The sequence below is a fragment of the Seriola lalandi genome, unplaced genomic scaffold, assembly GCF_002814215.2.
Source record: "Seriola lalandi dorsalis isolate HSWRI2012SDOR001 ecotype SW California unplaced genomic scaffold, Sedor1 jcf7180002054544, whole genome shotgun sequence".
Lineage (NCBI taxonomy): Eukaryota > Metazoa > Chordata > Actinopteri > Carangiformes > Carangidae > Seriola > Seriola lalandi.
The window spans coordinates 1,820,705-1,834,276 of NW_019525097.1; the positions used below are offsets into that span (position 1 = coordinate 1,820,705).

Sequence of the window (13,572 nt, forward strand, 5' to 3'; positions counted from 1 at the left end):
AACATCCCTACTTACAGAGACAGCAAACTGCCTTTAATTATCTGAAATTCTACCACATAATTCCTTAATATGGCCGCACCCGTTCTTCACACATTGGTTTACTTAAATTATAGATTACTGTTCAGATGTGTTGGCTGCTCCTCTGGGTTTAGTTTAATAACTACTTTTAAATGCTCTCTTTCCTCTCTCCATCCCCACCCAAAGCAACAAAAGCCCTGTGGTTTCATTCAAACCTCAGAGAGGGTGGAACTGTCCGAGTCAATACATCCTCAATTTAATATTTTCATTTTAGAGTTTATACCTCACTTACCCAGGTATGAGGACTCACATTAACACGTGTGATATTTTCTTCAACAATTATGCCATTTTTAAAAGCATTTCAGGACATAGACAAAAAAATAAAATAAAGGCATCTGTTAAAAATTTTGACCAGCTCCTTTGTTTTCTTGTCGTGCTATAGTGTTTAGCTCAGAGCTTATGTCTTTAGTAAAGGGATTATAAAGGGATATAATTTATGTAACTAAGTCTACATGGCACATATAATGTCTGCAAAACCAGGAAATGTGCCTGATTTTATTTAGTTTATCACACACAAGTTCCAAGCTTGGGCTGGGAACAAAGCAGGAATCAAATTCATTGTAATCTCACACTCATCAGTGGTGCCTGATTTGCTAAAAGAAATACCTCATCTTTACAGACTGGAGACTCTTCTGGAAACACATTCTGCTCACAAACAACTGATTCTTCTCAGCAGGGGAGGAGGTTTATCACAGGGAATGCTGGGAAGGCAGAGGGCCGTACCTGGCTTTAATTTCAGCTGTCCACCAGGATTAGGACACAGTTCATATAGCAAGCTGTAATCATCTGCAGTAGTGAGGTACTAATTCACAGCTGGCCCCCGAGGCCAGTCAAAGCCCAGGCCATTTAGTTCTTTGTAGTAGTCTCTAATAATAATAACCCTGTCCTAATAAGTTGTGTTGTGTTCATTGTGTTGAATTGTGCTTCTCTTTTATCTTACAAGACATTACGGTTAGTTCCCACTTTAATTTGTGATAGCATATGTTTATACACCTTGTTTTTTTTCTAGATTTATATCATTACAACTGTCCAAGAATCAACAAACCGCAGCCTCTTAGAAACATCTCATCGCTGTTTTCAGCTCCCAAACATACTTCATATCATTCTGCTGAGGCTCTGAGCCAGCTCCCTGTGGGTGCAGCAGTGAGGGAGCTGCCCGTGAATTATTACACAGCTCTTCAGCGGCCCACTGATGGTGGTCATGCGGCCGGGAAGCTCAGGACAGTCTGTTGAAATCACAACACAAAGGCATTTCAGCGCTAACACCAGCGTCCAGCTTCTTACCTCCACCAAGAGCAACACTGAGTTGATAGGTGGCGTTAAACAACATTACAGAGACCGGGTTTGGGTATAGCCAGCCGGGGGCCAAGGTCGGCCCGCATGGAGCTAAAGAAGGAACCACATCAAAGGCCGCACTGTACCAGGAAGGACGGAGGCCCTGGTGAAAGCCCAACGGCCTCTGGGATGATTGCACACAACTCATCAAAGTGACAGGTTTAGCGGACAACAAAAAAAAAAAAAAAAAAAGGAGGTTGGAACAGTTAAAGAAAGAGGGGAGGGAAGGACAGAGGAGGACAAGATGTTTCTAAACAATTTAAGGCTTTGGCATGGCATGTCAAAAATAATGCTTAATGTGTCTTCAAACTTGCTTTTAAATCCTTTTTCCAAGCCCAATTCCAAATTTTTGGGGTTAGAATAACTATCATTCCCTCTCATTTTGGATTTGTTAACTGAAGCAAATGTGGCACATGGAGCAAACATGCAGCCCCGAACAGCAAATTGTTGTTTTCTTTCTATGCCCAACGCAGAGAGAAGCGCATAAAACCTCAAACAGCTGCACAAAAGAACGGAATGAGAAGAAAAAAAAAAAAAACTCTTTACAAAAGCCTTCATCCTGTAAGTTTAAACATGACCCAACTCGTCGTGTGATTTAAAAGCACATTAACAGTGATCTAATAGCAGAGCATTCAGATGCTGGATCGTAATGTGCTCCGACATATATGCAGGAAGGCGGCAGGTAATCCTAGAAGCCCTCTGAGCATTTCACCTTCCCCTGCATGCGATACTGTCTGGCGAGCGAGAAAGAGAAGGAGACGAGGAGACAACGAAGGAAAAAGTGAGAGCTTGAAAGTCTGTGTGGTGTTTGAGTGTGTGTGTGGACATCTGAATGAACAAAGAGAAAAAGGAAAAGGTGTGAGCGTAATTGACTGGGTGAATAAGAGACTGAGAAAAGAGGCGCTCCCGGGCAGCGCTGATCACGCTGCTCCGTGGCTTCTGTAGGTCTGTGATTCGGAAAACAGGGAAACCTTATCCCTTCAACACCTTGGAGGTGAGGACGGACATCTCCCATCCGATTAGTACCGAGCTCCCTGACGTCTGCCCAGAAAGACCCGAGGGGGCTGAGGAATGGCTGAAACCTGAATGAGAGCTAATGTTTGAGTTGCCCTGCATTAAAATTTAGGTACAGGAGGCTTTATTTATAGTTCAATTTTATTTTCTACCCCTCTGCTGTATAATGTAAATCTGATGAAAACTGTATTTATTACACATACAATGCACAAGGAAAGCTTGAATTAGCACCATATGTCTCACACATGCATATGTTTTAGTTTCTTGTAGGGGATGGTGCAATGGATTGACATTTCTTTGCAAACTACTGTACGTCTTTCTTTATAAAGCAGCCACTGTTGGCCTATCTGTAGCTTTGTGAAGATGTGTATGCGTTTGATAATGTGTGTCGACATATTGTGGATCTAAGTTTTGGCTTCAACGTTAGGAAGACCTGTGGTTGGTTTGATTTGGGGCCTGTTGTTCCAAAGTGTAGTTGAGTTTGGGCTGATGTCAAAATCACTATGTTGATTCATGTCTAAACACGTGTCTAGACCAGGTTTTAAAATGAAGGACTTTCACAGCAAAATAAATTTGAATAAAATCACTATAATCAGTGGTTTAAATCAGTGCAAACCTTTCACGTCAAGTTCAACTTTGGTGAACTTTGACTTACGAATTTGTGTTGTTGACAAATATCAAGTCGTCTTGACAATGCTAAACTCTCCTGTTGGCGTACTGCGCTGTAAAAGATGGAGGACTTTTAGACAGTTATGAGACAGGATCAGTTGTCCAAATACGTCTTTTGAATGAACTGTGTGAACTTACAGAACGATTGGCAACCAGGCATAAGAGGCTCAGAGAAGTTTTTGTCCCCTCTTCAATACTTCATTGAATGATGACGCACAAACAAACTCCTGGGTAGTGAACAGTTCAGTACAGACACAAAGTCAGGGAGCGATCGTGACTGACTACCACTGGCTTATTCCTGGCTAATTATCATGTTAGCGGTTAGCTTGCTGTAATTCGCTAACTAACCAATACCACAAAGCCTCTAGAACCATATATTTCATAAAGAGCAAAAGAGCAGTGGATGAATTTGGGAGTGCCACTTTATGGTGTGACTGGCCTGAAGTCCAGGTCTGAACAAAGTGTGTTTCTTTTCTTTTATCACTGATTTTGACAGTTTACATGTTTCTGAAAAGAGGTGACATATGTTTAAGCCTGGCAACGTACTGACTACTTTAAGTCTTACTCATTAGCCGCACAGGAAGTTAATGCAGTTTATGTTATTTGCCTGACACAACAGCTGATATAATACTGTAGGGCCAAGCAGTCTGGACCCTCAGGTTCTCCGTTCTCTCAAAGGTCAGCACTGTCAAGATGGTTTGCAATTGGTCAATGTCAGATATTTGCATCGTCAAAGGTTCCCTTAATGCATGAAGTATATTTATTTTATTTTATTCTGCTCACTCCTGGGACTCCATCAAAATGAACTGATTTTGGTTTGAACCGCTCTTATGTAAGACGGTGTGGCCATGTCCGTCTTCTGCTGCTCAGGTTTACGATACAGCTGTATTACACAGCTGTACAATAAAGATTTCGGATGATTAAAAATAGAATTGCATCTCAGTGAAATGACACGTGCTGTGCAGTCTGTGGGTTGACACACAACCTGTGACAAACACAGGGCGTATGTACCGGATTATGCCTGATATTTTCCTCCTGGCAGATTTTGAAGGCGCGTGTAGAACAAGTGAGTGGAGCAACCATGTTGTTGTGGTTGTGCAGAGACATGTTGTATCCAGATGACCGATCTGTCTGTTTCTTATCATTTCCTTTCATGCGCAGCACAGAGATAAAAGAAAATGACAGACACGAGAGCGAGTGAAAAAAAAAAAAAAAAAAAAAAAGGAAAAAGCGAAAGCGTTGGCTGGGACTAGAAGAGATTGGCAGACGGGTTTAGCTCCACTTCCAGTCGACATTCTTCTCCAAGGTGTTAGCAACTGGAAGGTGCGAATGACATCACATGCACATGTTGGACTCACATTGGCTGGCAGGTGGCAAAAACCCAAAGGCAAGAATACTTGTTGATTTGCGGATGATGAAATGATTTTGATGCGCTGATGATTTCAAAACTATTGGAGATAATAACCTAAAACGGCGGAGCAAAAATGCCGTTCCCTTCCATCGCTCGGCTCACAGTTTTAAAAACAGCCTTGAGCTGACAGAGCTGCTTAGCTGTTTAGTACTGTACTATTAAACCAGACTCAAACACGGCATTGGTAGAGGTACAGCCGAAAAGTGAAGAAATGATCTAATAATAAATAAAAAAAACAATCAGTATTTACTCCATTTTATCCAATAGAATCACAAACATATTATTGTGATCACAGCTACTTCAAAAGAACAACTGTTGTGCAAATGACAATGAAACTGAATTGCAAACACAACACTAAGAAAGTGTAACCAGGAGTGACAAACAAAGGGCTGACGTAATTAATTGAAGACATTCGCAAACAGTTCTTACTTTACTGAGTTTGCTTTCAATTTCAAACCAGGTGTAGGTCCCTTGGGTCACAAGGTAAATCTGAAGGGTCACGAGACAATTAAAAAACATTTCTTCTCCACTAGATTTTTTTTTACTTTTCAGATTTGTTTCAAATCTTTGCTTTTCTCATTGTGCACCACTGGATAAAATCAAATAACTGTGAGGCCTCTGAAGTTATTCAAGCAACAATCAGAGAAGGAAGAATCAGTCTTTGGTTGACCTGGTCAGAACCTGTGAGTGAGAGGTCACAGGTTGCACAAGCAGACACAGTAGGTTTGTTTTAAGGGGTCGCATACCAAAAAGTTTGGTAAAGAACTCTACAGCAGCAAATTACTGATATCTAGTGAAAAAGAGGACCCTACGTCTTTAGTAAATTTACCCGTTTCTGATGAGGATGCTTTAGTTCTGAGAAGTGGAACACTACAACAGAGTAGTACTTGGGTCTCAAGATGGAGGACAACACATTTCGTGTAAAGTTTGTCTTTAAAATCAAGGATCACAAATCCAAAACCAAGATTATTCTGTTATGATTCTTGGCATAAAGAAACTGCAAAGAAACAGACCTCACTTTGAGGCCAAACCCAAACAGTACCATCAGGTTTTTCGAATTGCATGCAGAATTCATACTGGCCAGCTGCTATTATTTGGCAGAGGAACAAGACAGTGTTTAGAAATTAGAAACAGAGGCCTGTTGTTTTACTGCTGTTGCTTTAACACATTAAAATATGCACACTTTTGGCTCTAAAAACTAGGCTCAGCCTTCTAATTACGTCTGTTTTTCCTAAGGATTTCACATGGTGTCAGGGGCTTTGTAACAGCTCAACAAGGCCTTTGTCGTTCTTTAACACGGATCACCCCGGTGTTTCTTCCCCCTCCTCTCTACCTCTTCCCTCTTCCCCTTTTTCAAGTTCCTGAACTACTTCCTAGTCTGGGAAAAGACACAGTTCCATCAAAACTCCTCTTTCTATTGTCTTTCAGAGGGAGAGAGAGTGGGGAGGGGAGGGACAGAGCAAGACAGGAGAAAGTAAAGAAGGGAGAGTGATGGTATGCAAACGCAGGGTTCTTATCAAGCTGAAGAGAGGAAGCAGAAGCAGCAGAAGAAGAGTCCAGCAAACGAGGAGCGTCTGCAAACCACATAGCAGAGAGGGAGAAAAGAGATCTTAATTTGTTTGAACAGGGTCCCGGTTTGATCCGGGACACAAACAGGATGACCGGGAAGTTATGCAGAGTGGAGAGAGGGAAAGTCGGAAGGAGAGAAGGATCAGAGGCAGATTGACAGACACACACAGAAGACGAAGGGCACAAAGGGCTGTTTAGGAGGAATTTGGTGGACAGATTTTTGTGGAGTTCCTCTTTGAGGGGACCAAAGTTAGCGTTTGCTCATCAGGAGGAGCACGGCCTTTGAGGAACTGCCCAAACACACACACAGCCAGCAGCCTTTTTACACTTCACACCCCCCTAAGCCCCTACTCAACAAACACATTGTGATTGTGTGTGTGTGTGTGTGTGTGTGTGTGTGTGTGTGTGTGTGTGTGTGTGTGTGTGTGTGTGTGTGTTGCCCACTGTTTGGGAAAAAGAGCAAAGGTTGTTTTTGTGCAATTTCGACCACATGTTTATTCCAACGCGTGTGTATTCGTTGGAGTAACTTGCTATAACCTTTCAAACAGTGTCCTCTTAGGTTTCATGAGCAGTGGCAAGTGTTTTGTGGATTTCTTTGTTTTGACTTTCAGGATAAATACATATATTCTAATCAATAAATCAATTATTTATATCTATATATGTATATATTTTATTGATCAATATATTTATTATATCAGCAATTTACTCATCATAGTGAAAAATACCTGTCATAATTTACTAGAAAGTGATGGCTTGTTTGATTATGCTAAACCCAAAAATATTAATTTTATATTTGGAACGAGAGAATGTTTTGGCTTGATAATTCACATAAATGATGAATAGATGATCAAATTTGTTGTTGTTGATCAATTTTCTGTCAATGAACTAATCCATTTATCAGTTATACTATGTTATGATTATAATGTGTTATTGATAGCATGTTTTATCTGGTTGAAAAACCCCTGACTGTTCTCTCACCCACGACTAAAACAAACCTACACCTTTGAAAAAAGAAAGGAGCAGGACAACATACTTACTAATGTAGGAAAACATTAGTAAATGCAAGAAAAATATTGAATAATTAAAATGTATTTAAACAAAGACAACATTCAAGGCTTTTTCAGGCAGCAAACAAAGGCCTGAATACTGGAGCACATAATGTCTGACAGTAAGAAATGGTCTAACATGGCTCTGGAGAAAAACTGTGATAAAACTTGAAAGATCGCATCCGTGTGTCAAATTTCTCCGGGGGCCACAGAGGGTCTCTCAGAGGGTGGGGGACTAGATGGCCTCATGGAGGAAAACAGAAAGAAAATCGTGACATTTTTTTTGTGTGGTTGAAAATGTTGAGGGAGGTGTGAGATCACATCCTGCTGTCATAAACCTTCTGGCAGTCAGACACACTGAGACAGAGGTGAAGATGTGCAGGAGAGGGAGTGGAGGGTGAAACGAAGGAGAGCTTAATGGAACAAGCAGAGGAAGAAGGATGGGAAAGGGCCGTCAGGGTGAGAGGAAGGGAGAGATAGGAGGAGGAGGAATAAAACACACTCACTTTCTTTCTACAAACACAAACTCCAGACACACTAGAAATACTGAAGCTGAAGTGCCACTGAAGTGTCACCACAGTCAGCAGCTGGAATGCAGACAAGGCCGGTCTAGAGACTTCTCCTTGACTTCCACGCCACTTCAAAACACTTTCTCCATCTAAATCATCATCCGCTCTCCGAGGAGCTTCACGTCGCCAACTTTATTGTGGACAGATGAGCTTAATGTACGAGGTAAAAATTTAACTCCACAGGATGTTCGTAACGGTCTCGTTTCCTCCAGTCTGTGTGGAACCGTTTCCCATCAACAGATCTTATCCATTGCCGTGTTTTTTATTTCGAAATGTACATAGTGTTATTTGTGACTGACCACAAGAATATCACAAAACACATTTCTAATACCGTCTGTCTGTTGTGTGGCTGTTGGTGTCTTATTCACCCCAGATGCAACCACCGCAACTGACTAAAACCTGACTCGATATTTCAGAACAAAAACGTATTCACCCTTTTGCAATTCAGTACAACAGCTCTGAATAATTGTCAGAAATCTGTTAATTACCCATTACATGCTTATTATTTAAGGTCATGGTTAAAAGTGGTTTTGTATTGGACTATATTATGTGGAGTTGATTTTATCCTTCTCATGCACATACATCAGAGGGCCAGAATATTAGGAACACCTCTCAGTATAATGCCATCTAATACAACACATCACTAACTTAGGCCTCAATGCCAAAAACATATAATTGAATACACCTGTATGACAGTGTCAAAAAAGACTGAACATTAAAGGCATCATAAAAGTCGACTTAGTGGCAGAACTGTTGTATTGGATTGCATTACATTGTACAGGAGTGTGTGATAAAGTGGCCACTGAGTGTGCAGGTATACAACGGTTCTGTTTTGTACATGCTCTGCTTTCTAATGAACTTGCTATTCTCTTATAACTGGAGTTACAACCAGGTAAATTACCAGGTTGTTTGTTTTCCTGCACTGTAACGAACGCTACTCTGAAGCAAACGTATGATTGCTATTCTTTGCTGTGTAATGTAATGTTACTGCCAGTTTTTCCTTAAGCTTAATATATGTCATATTATATTTCATAAAAATGTCTTCTTACGTTATCAAGGCCATTCTTCACCTCCAGTATATAACCTTGTGGGAAACAAAAGACTTTTCCAGATACTCTACATATTTGCTATTGAGCTATAGGCTGCCTGAATGTTTTGTAAATTACACTCAAGTTGCAGCATTTTACTAACAAATAATCAGCCATCAGTTGTCAGCCATATTCCATTTTGCTCAAATGTAGTTGGCTGAACTCGCCTTTGTGAATGACAGAAAAAAAAAAAAAAAAAAGAGGAAGTTTCCTGCCACGGTTGAGTTTGGCACGCTCTGTCCTACACAGCAATTTGTTGTGCTGCACAGAGGATACTTTAATTTTTATGGCATTGTCCCTCTCACAGAGGACTGGGCAGAACACTCTGCTGTGAGAACATAGCCCTTGGCACATCACCACAGTGCCTAAAACAAAGACGCTGGTGCCAAGGCAAATGGAGTGACTTCATCCTGTGTCATCTCACTGAAGGACAAGTGGGCTCTTGGAGGGCCCTCTGAGGGGTTGACGGGGGCACAGAGCTGGGGAGGAGGGGAGCTGAATAGATTCACTAAAAGGCTTTTCTGGCTCGAGGTAGCTGGTCTGTGTGTATGTAAAAGATAGAGAGATAAAATATATTCAGTATATATACTATTGTTATGCTGAACTGAGCCCCTTTAGTCTATCCCTCCTGGCTGCTGCTGTAATACTCCTCATGCCAGTAAAGGTTGTGGAAAGGAGCTGAACTGAAATGAAACATTGGGCCAAAAATACTAAATCAGAGAGGAAGTAAGGCAGAAAACAAGCAAATGGAGGCCTTGAGTGTGTGAGGTATGTGTACATGTGAAGTAGAGTATGTATACGTGTGTGTGTGTGTGTGTGTGTGTGTGTGTGTGTGTGTGTGTGTGTGTGCGAGAGGGTTGCCTCCGGTTCTGGGGGCGGTTAGAGCCAAGCTCGGGGCACTTGGAGCCCTTCTTGCTCCCTGTGGAGAGGTGTGCGCCAGTGAGAAGGGAACCAGGGCCTCTGCAGCTGTTCTCCCCACACACACACACACACACACACACACACACACACACACACACACACACACACACACACGTTTTACTATATTCTTGGGGACACGTCACTGACATAATGCACTCCCTTAACCCTGACCCTAATTCTAGCCCTAACCCTGAAACCAAGTTTCAACCCTCAAACAGCCATTTAAACTTGTGGGATCCAGCAGTTTGGTCCCAACAAAGCTGTCGGGCCCTAAAAGTATAGTGGGCTCCCGTTTTCTGGACCCAACAAACATAGTGAAACAAGCCCACACACACACAGACACACACACACCTGACATTCACATCTCTCTCATCGCCTCGTCTCTCCGCCTCTCTCACAAATTCTGCCTCGACTTTTCTCTCTCTCTCTTCATTTTCCAAAATCTAACCTAACAAGGTAAAAGAAAGCAGAGACGCTGTGCCGCAGGATGGGTTAGCTATAAGACAAAGAAGAAAACAGAACAAACTACGGTGATAAACTGCACAGAAAAGCAACAGGAAAGAACAAAGGAAACTGCATCACATAAAAACATGTGCTTGGAAACATCAAAGTGTCTTTATTATCTCTCCTCTTTTTCCACCAACTAGCAGATAAGAAACCAGAGTGATCAACACTTTATGAGTCTGGCATCCAAGGTGCCGAGGTTTAGAGCTGACAATCAAAACTCTCTCTGTGCTCTCAGATCCATTCAGTCCAATAAGATTTGTTAAGTCTAAAAAGAACTGTATGATTAAATTGAATTATTTTATTCCATTCATGTATGCAGGGAGCCGACAGGAAGTCTCGGATGCACATGCTGTAAAACGACTCAGAGGCAGAAGGACTCTTCTCTGCACATGCTCTACGGGTCCAAAAATGCGAAGGCATGAGGAAGCCTGCAGCCTGAAGCCTTTCAGCATATGCACCAGGTGAGCAACTTTCAAAGGAATGAATGGAGTGGTAGTTTTAGTCTGACTTTGGATGGAATTATTTCAAATACAACGGCACATTGGTCCAGAAAATAATCTTTCTACTTTCTCTATCTGAAGTCTATCTGGGGAAATCTGGTTTTCTCCCGTACCCTGATTACAGAAACCAGGGTTCTCATTTAATTTCGATTTCTGATTAAATGGCAAATTAAAACATAGAGTTACAGGCCTATTATCTTCTAACAGCTACTGGGAAACGGTTTCCCATTTCACCTGATTTTTAGCTATCAACCAGGCTGTTAAACATCTTTATCTACAGCTTTTCTTTTATTCATGCTGTTTGATAAACTGTTGAGAGTAACGCTAACAATTTAATTATTAAGAAACAAGGTCCAAATAATTGAGATAAGTAAGGGACAAACTTGACTTGAAATGCTCAAGAGGAGAGAAGTTTACAGCAGAAAGAAAATAAAACAGAATACTTTCACAGGCAGGTTGGAGACAGCAGGACCAGCCCTATTAACGCAAATGTCCAGGATTGATTGATTGACTGAGTGATTGAGTGACAGAGTTGAGTGATCACGGTACACCACTGGTCAGCTGGCCGAGTGTTGGAGTTTCCCCATTGGCTGTTGCTCTTTCAAAATGAATTGGCGCAAACAGTTTCTATTCGGGGGGATTTTACAGCCTGCAGTGTTGACAACTTTTTTCAGCAACAAGTCTTGCAACTTTTTGGACAAACCTTAGCTACTTTCAATAGAAGAGAGTTGGCTGTAATACAAGAGGCACACCTCTCTCTGTGTGAACTGTTCAGTGAGTGACACAAAGGTGGCGCATCGGTCGAAACTGTATGAAAGACAAAATAAGGAAGCTATTCTGTACCTTCTAACTTTCTCTCTGAGTGATCATTTTACAAATAAATACAGCTGAAATCACAGCACAGTCTTTATCTTTAACTTATGTGTTTGGAGATTTTGTAAGATGACATTGTGGTTATAAAACCAAGATTTTAGCAGCAGCTTGAAAATGGCTTGGGAGTTAACATGTAGTCTCCATAGGCCACGTTTCAGTCACTATTTCAAACTTGTTCCGTTGTCTGACAGCAGAAACAGAAAAACATGTAAATGATAACAGCTTTATTGGAAATTTGGTGGTATTAAAACACTATATATGAGCACAGAGAGGAGGAGACAAGCAAAAACAGATATAGGGCTGAAACCAACTGACACTAGGCAAAATTAAAGTACAAGACGATTAAATCTTTTACAGCGGTTCCACAACAATTTTCAACCCCATCCTCAATTCTTCACATTGACCATTGACCGATCCAGCCACATACTAGGGTTCGACCTAGTCTTGTTTACAGGTCTACAGGGACAAAGTTGCTTAAGGACACTTAAGCCAAGCAGATGCCGCTGTCAGGACAGCTTGAGCCCCAGCTCTTGTGTTTGAGAAGCAGCTGAAGGATGCTATCTGAGTTCATGGTTCCAGTTCAAGATCATTTCAGCACAATGTGAATGGCAGAAATAATGAGGGTGGAAACCAGCTTCATTACTGAAATACACTGCAGGGACTGAATACAAAGGAGCCTAAGATGCATCTAGAATCCAGAAGTTCCCTGAATCAGCCCAAAGTAAATCATGGGAGAGAAGAAAAGGAAAATGAGAAAATAACTTAGTATTGACTTTCACAGCAGGACTGTGAGCTGTCTCTCCCTCTGGGTTATTTCTCTGAATTCATTTATGTTTAGTTTAATATTTTATCTTCTGTAGTCTGGGCCTCATGTAGTGGAGAGCCAGTTATGGTGTGAGCTTGTGTGTGTATTACTAACTGTGTGTGTCGGGTCAGGTGTTGAGTGTCTGAGCGAGTACCAGCAGAGCGTAATGGAGACGTGGTGGGAAAGCAGCAGGTCTGACACCAGTGGGCTCCATGATAAATGTGTGCTTTGACAAATGGACCCTAGAAATAATCCCATATATGCACTGATGCTTCCACACACACACACATATGCACACACACAGTTGGTTCGAATACAGTGGACAGAGTGCAGTTAATGTGTGTGTGCAGTAGTAAGACAATATGAAAGAAAATGGGAGTGGTGGGCGTTTCCTCTTTCCTAAACTCGACCGTATGAACTCCTTGTGATTATCGAAGATGCCATCTTAAAGAAACAAAACTGAAAACAGAAACAAACTGTACTGAAACAATAGCGGCGCCCCTTTCTCCTCCTGACAGCTCATCCACTTCACACAACACCTGACTCCTCCGTGGGCACTGAGCCTCGACAACCAAAAACAAATTCTACATCAAACAGAAAAGCGATACAGTACAACAGGGGAAGAAAGGGCCTACAGGTGTGTGTACAGGTGTGTGTGTGTACAGGTGTGTGTGTGTGTGTGTGTGTGTGTCCATGCCGCCACTTGCACAGCAGACATTAACTGCGGACACATGAGGGTATGTTTGTCTCCGGCAGGCATGTTGGCGCATACTTATTGGACCGAGGGTCTGTTTGCAATTTTTTTTCTTTTCTTTCTTATGTGAGAAAACAAGTTGTTATTATTATGACTCAAATGGTGGGTAGAGCTTTTTTGGCACCAGGAAGCGGGGCGGCACAGAGGAACAGTAATGCTCAAAAAATGAAAATAAGTGGAAAGTTGTCTAGTTTCCTTTAGCCAATGCTGACTTTATTAGCTGTCTGTATATGTCCATAAATATTTATAAACAGTGTAAAATTACTATAAAAGCAGACCAGGGGGAAAAAAAACTCCACACCCTGAAAATGACGGAGGCCCAGTCTTGGTCTGGCATTAATCTCAGAGTCATTAAAAATAAGGGGGAAATTATTAGTGACAGGCTTATGGAATTACATCATGCTTTGGGTCAACAGGTCTCCCCCGAAAGGTA

The 13,572-nt window shown here is 41.6% G+C and overlaps 1 protein-coding gene across 2 annotated transcripts in view; it reads right to left on the reverse strand.

The window, feature by feature from the left end:
* The window catches only part of disp1 (dispatched homolog 1 (Drosophila)), a 79,870-nt gene that overhangs the window by 31,994 nt on the left and 34,304 nt on the right, over positions 1-13,572 (reverse strand). The window lies entirely within an intron of this gene.